This window comes from Fukomys damarensis, unplaced genomic scaffold (genome assembly GCF_012274545.1).
Source record: "Fukomys damarensis isolate Sample0158 unplaced genomic scaffold, DMR_v1.0_HiC HiC_scaffold_24, whole genome shotgun sequence".
Taxonomy (NCBI): domain Eukaryota; kingdom Metazoa; phylum Chordata; class Mammalia; order Rodentia; family Bathyergidae; genus Fukomys; species Fukomys damarensis.
The window spans coordinates 23,049,165-23,055,454 of record NW_022900936.1 but is presented as its reverse complement, the minus strand read 5'-3'; the positions used below and the strand labels follow the sequence as shown (position 1 = coordinate 23,055,454).

General features: G+C 33.6%; 1 pseudogene; it reads left to right on the top strand.

Moving 5' to 3' along the window:
- The first annotated feature begins 1,717 nt into the window (after nt 1–1,717).
- LOC117283299 lies at nt 1,718–1,811 on the top strand (annotated as a pseudogene).
- The last annotated feature ends 4,479 nt before the right edge of the window (nt 1,812–6,290 follow it).

Here is a 6,290-nt window from a genome sequence, read left to right as displayed (position 1 = left end):
AGTAGGAATAAAGGTGGCATGCAAGTGTGTTCATATGCTGCAGAGAAAAATAAAAACAGCTGAGATTCTGTTGTTTACCTGGGAAAGTCCCGTGGAGAGAGGGACACAGCGGAATCTGTGCAGCTAATTACCTGTACCGGAGCCTGAGTGAATGCACTAGGCACTCGGTGTACTTTGTTGAAGGGTGACAAGAACTTCCTGGTCCTTCATATTTTTTTTCTCGTTGAGTTATATGGTCCTTCATATTTTAACAGGATTCTGCATCTCTACTTTTCATTCTCATCACCTCTTAGTCAGATTCAAGCTCTAGGGTGGCTCCTACACACGGGTTGTAACTCAGTGTGAAGGCCCTGGATTTTATCCCTAGTTCTTGGGAACAAAAATTTAAAATTTTAATGCAAGAAGTTCCATCAGCAATTTGGGATAAATTATAAACATTAGGAATTGTGACATAGTCATTTTCTAAAATAATGAAAATGTATACAGAGAATTAGAGAGAGACAGAGAGAACATTCTAGTTCTTGAGAAATCAAAAATTTTTTGATGTTTTACATTTTGACCAACACCTCCCTGACCCTTCTTTTCTTGTTTGTGTAGTTTTAATTTTTTAAAATTAATTTTATTGGTACATTTTATGTATGCAATATAATGACATTCATCATTGGAAATACGTACCTTTGTATAATATGTCTTCATTCCTAATTTTCCCCATTCCCTTGCCATTCCTTTGACCCCTTCACTCCTTCCTATTTACAAAGACTTTGTTTCCCTTATTTCATTTTCTCATGTTAATTCCATTCCCTTCTTTCCTCTCCCCAGTCCCTTCCACTTCCCCTTCCTTTGTGGACCTTTTCTTCCTATTTCACATTATCCATCATGCCTTTTGATCCTTATTTACATATCTCCCTAACCCTTCCACCCCAAGCCTCTGGTAAGCAGGAGGGAAACCAATTTTCAACCTGCCTTTAATGTTCAGGAGATATCCTTTGAGTTTTTTTTAAAATACTTTTTCTACTTTTTTTCTCCTGAACTAGCTTGAATTTGTGTGACTTGTAATAAAAAGCATTAATGATTCTATCTACCTACAGTCACAAAAAGAAGACAATGCTTTTTCTGTATTTTCCCTGAATTTGATAATAGATTTGTATAAAATTATAATAATTATATACATTTTCATGTAACAAAGAAATATTGCACAAAAAGCATACTTTTCATGATTCACATAACTAAATAGAGGAAATAGCCAAGAATAGGCCAGCATCCCTGAGCCCAACATTAGAATATATATTTTGCTTTTAACAATTTTCTAGTTTATTGAAGCCTGATTGCTTTTACCCATAAACTTATATTCTCCATTATTTAAAAAAAATCTCATTGGACATAATATTAAAGGTAAAATTTCCATAGCTCTTTTTCTGTTTTGAGCTCAAAATGAGATTTAACAATGTGATTTTTTCATTTTTTTGGAATTAGTTTACACTAGATATGGAACATAATCAACTTTATCTCAGTTATAAGAATTGGGAGAAAGGTAACTCCTTAGGAAAGAAACCTTGAGGGAAATTTGTTCACTATAGGCTTTCTTCACAAGGCACCCAATATAACGAGTTCTTCTACTGTTTATAATTTTATATAATGAGTGTAATATTTCCCTTATCTATGCAAGGGCCTTAAAGTCAAAACACAAGTGTCTGACACTTTAGATTGTGGCATGGTCATCGCTTCTCGGCCTTTTGGCTAAGATCGAGTGTAGAATGTGGAATGGTGAAATATCTCTCATTCTTTATTATATCTTTTTTTCTATATCTTTTAAGAGCAAAACTAAGATACATTTTTATATCTCAGTTGATTGACTTGCTACAGTGTCTTAAGGTGGATTGCATGTTTTGAGTTACAATGATGCTAAACTTCTAAAACATTCTGTTGGATATCATTTTGCTTGGAGTCATACTAAACACATACAATTTTACCTCCCATACAATTTATCTTACTTCCCTTGTAATCATTAAATCACCTTCAACCCAGTGACATTTTTTAAGTCCCTCTATTTTTGAATGTATTTAAATGGTTTCATTAGGCAAGTCCTTAAAAGGTCTAATTTCTTGTATTTATAAAATAAAATGTATCATGCATTTAGTATGTTCTAAAACATCCAAGACTCTAGAGCTGTAGAGATGTGAAACACAATGCTTTTAGAAAGCATTAATCAGTTGAAAATGATATGCTGCTGCTGAGTGGCATTAATGGAAAGGCAAACCTGTAAAGTATTACGGTGTGTCTTCATCCACCTTTTGCATTGGATCTGGTACAACATGCTATCAGGCTCTTCAACAAAGGCAAAATGGCCATGAAAGGTAAATGTCTTCATTCATCAACTCAGGACATTGAAGTAGCCATGATAGTGCAACTAAAGACACTTATAAAATTTCCAGAACTGCTTCAGAAAGTTCAAAGAATAATGTGCTTTTTTTTTTTCTTGTTGAGTTTATTGGTACATTTTAGGTATACAGTACAGTTACATTCATCATTGGGATCTTGTACCTTTACATGACAGCTCTTAGTTCTCATTTTTTCCCCTTGTCTCTGCCCTTCCTTCACCCCCTCTTCCCCTCCCCATTTACAAACACTACTTCCATTTTTTCATTTTCTTTTCCCTTATTTCCTTTCCCCTACCCTTCTCACCTCCCCTATATACATACTGAGGATATACTCCTAAATGAAATAAGCAAGTCACACATGTATAAAATTCTGATTACTTTCTCTCGTGTGAAAAACTATAATAGTATATAAGATCCTAATGGTATAATTGACAGTGTGAATTAGGAAGAATAATGTGTTTTTTGAAGCAAGGAGGAGTATTCTGAGGGAGATGACAATGGTTTTTATTGTAATTCTTTCTTTTAATCAACATTTTAAAAAATTACACCTCTGATTTCCCTCATGTAAACATTCTGTGCTATTCTATGCTTTAAAGACATCGTTTTGGGCTGGTCTCTTTTTAGACACCATCTCCTTTGTTTATCTGTATGAAAATTTTCTGGAAAAGATTTATTATAATCTATAATCTCCATTTCCTTCGTGTATAGGTTCAAATCAGTGACTCTAGTACTACATTTTGGGTCATCCTTCTTGGAACACACTTTTGTCTTGAATTTCATGACAACACACTGAAGGCACTTTCTCACTAGCCACATATAAGTTTGCTTTAATTGTTTCTTGCCTTTATTTCATCCTTAATGTATTGTAATTCTTCAAGCTTGATTCTTGGACTTTTTAACTTATGCTATTTAGCTCACACACAAACACACACACACACACACAATAAATTGATACTGGATATGTTTTGAGAAATGTGTCATAAGGAGATCTTCTTCCAGGCATTCTTGTTATGCAAGCATCATAGAGTATTTTTGCATAAATTAAGATAAGTACATCACTAGGCAATCTAAGGTATCACTATTGCATATGCGCTTTTGTTGACTACAGTATTCTTACATTCTGCATAATTATGGATGTAAATTTATATAGTCAGCTCTGACTTACAGCGGAGCTCCAGGCTAGCAAATCTATACTCCTATTGATGTCTTTATGTGGATATTTAATAGGAATTTCATTCTTCATAATATCAGAAAAATATTTTTTTTATCATAAATGGCCAAATTGTTAATCTGATTCAAGACAAATAAAAATCTTAATCAAAGCCAAGCTCTATGAAGATTGGTAAAAGATTGAAAAAGAAACAAGTATGACATGGCACACTGAGTGCCAGGGATGCTCAGAGCATCAGAGGCCAGCTTCCTAAATCCTGTTTTCAAGCAAGAATGTATTTTGATACTGTGTTTTTTGAATGGCTGATAAGCACCACCTATAGGATTTACAAGCCATCGAGGCAGTCTACTGAATTATGGAGACTCAGCTTTCATTCTCCAATGTACCTGCTTCCCATAAATACAAAATTCTCACATTGTGAAAGTTTTCTTTAATTGAGTTTATTGGTACTTTTAAAGTAGTCAGTACAGTACATTTTAAAAGTTTTTAAAATGACAAACACTTTATAACCCTAGCTTCTTAACTAGGGCTCCCCAAAACATTACAATTGGATATGAAAGAGAATTTTTTGGCATTGTTTATTAGTGCATTTTAGGTATACAATACAGCTAGATTCTTCATTGGGAACCTGTACCTTTGCATGATGTATCTTGGTTCCTTTTTTTCCCCATTTCCCTACCCCTCAACCCCTCCCTATTTACAGACACTTTGCTTTCATTTTTCCTTAAACACCAAATAGTTTCTCTGGTGCGAGAAATTAAAAGTGTAAATAAGGATCAAAATGTATAATTGATAATGTGAAATAGGAAGAAAGTGTATAAGGGGGTAGGAAAAGTGGGAGGGATAGGTGAAAGGGAAGAAGGGAAAGGAAAAAATATGAAAGTAAAATTTTAAAATCATTTTTAAAATTGTGCATACCATATAATATTAATGCTTTCAGTCATGGAAATGGTAATTTCATATGTAGTCTTCCATCTTCATATCACAATGCAGTAGGATCACTCTGTTTTGTTTATTATTACTTTTTAATACAATGAGGAGGCCACTGATGACTGATGAGTTGGTGATGGCGGCCTGGTATGCATTAATTATTTTGTACAACCTATCCTTAAGAAGTGCAGACTGACTAAAAAGGTGAACATACATTTGGATGTAACAGAAAATTGGGCTGAGCCTCCCTGGTGGCACACTCCTGTAATCCCAACACTCTGGAAGCTACAGCAGGAGGATGAGTGAAAGTTTAAGATCAACCTGACTTGCATAGTTAATGAGTTGAAGGCCAGCCTGAATGACATAGCAAGGCCATGTCTCAAAAAAAAAAAAAATCCAAAATATCAGAAGGATATTTTCATTCAAAAGTAGAAACATTTACAAGATATAAATTGAGCAAGTTAGAAATTACTTATGTTGTATAGTTTTTATATTTGGTAATTTTATTATTGTTTTGGCTTTCTGTCTTATCTCTTTTAGCTTTTGTATTTCGCAAAATGTCTGGCATTTGGTCCAAGTCAGTGATTTTTAACGATGATATATGAAGTGGAATAGAAAGATTCAATTCAATGCATAAGAAAGATCTTAAGAATCACTTCAATACCCTAATGTATCAAAAGAATCAACACAAGTCCTCTATGCTGAAAGGTACTTACCATATTTTTAAAAGTATTGTAAGGAAATCCAATTGTTCTTTTCTGCTATGCTTTTCTTGTAGACAAAATTGACAGATATATCAGTAACTTGTGTAAAATTGAAGACATTTTACCACAAATTTCAATCATTTAGCAAATAAAATGATTTGTTTCAGTTATTATAATCTCAATAGAGAGTAAAACTTTTGTTCTTTAAAAAAATCTACTCAAGAGAGAGTTTTGGAGAAGATAGCACTATGATCTGAAGATGTCCACCAAAACTGTGTTGAAACTTATTTTCCACCATGATAGTATTAAGAGATAGGCCCTTAAGAGGTAAAATCTTGAAAGCTCTGCCTGTCTGGATAGGCTATGCCTTTTAAGAGTTTTAATACAACAGTTGTCCCTTTTCCCAATCTGTTCTTCTGCCACATGAAGACACAACATTTATACATTCCAGGAATACAGTAGCAGGGTATCATTTTGAAAGCAGAGGAAGTTGGTCCTCAGCAGACACGAAACCTGCTTGTGCCTTAATTTTAGACTTCCCAGCTTGTAAACTGTAGAAAATAATTATATGTTGCTTCTAAATTACCAAACTTCAGGTCTTTTGTTATAACAGCATAAACAGATTATAACATATGCTATTTATAACAGAAGCAGAACTTATTCTCTAGGAGAAGGAAAATCACATTGTTGGTGAGAATCTCCTAAAGGCAGTGAATAAAATTATGGGGAGTGAAATACTAGGAAAAAATACAATACAGGAAGTTGAAAACGTTTTACCCTGACCTAGTCGGACTTGTCAAATCACATAAGATTGGAGAGGTTTTGTGTCATAAACTGATCAAAATGTAGATTTGATATGCAGAATGATGAGTCACTGTGTTTCTTAATAATTGTCATATAAGAAAGATTTGTGATGTGATGGAGAAATTCAAGAAAAATTTTACTGAAAATAGTTTCCAGTTATTAACAAGTACAAGTCAGATTTAATTTTTCTCTTGTCTAGAAACAAAAATCTTGTGTTGGAGAATTCATGCTTCTGTCAATAATGATGGTCACTTATTAACATGGCTTCCACAAAAGATTTGTTTTCATTTTAAACAAAATGTC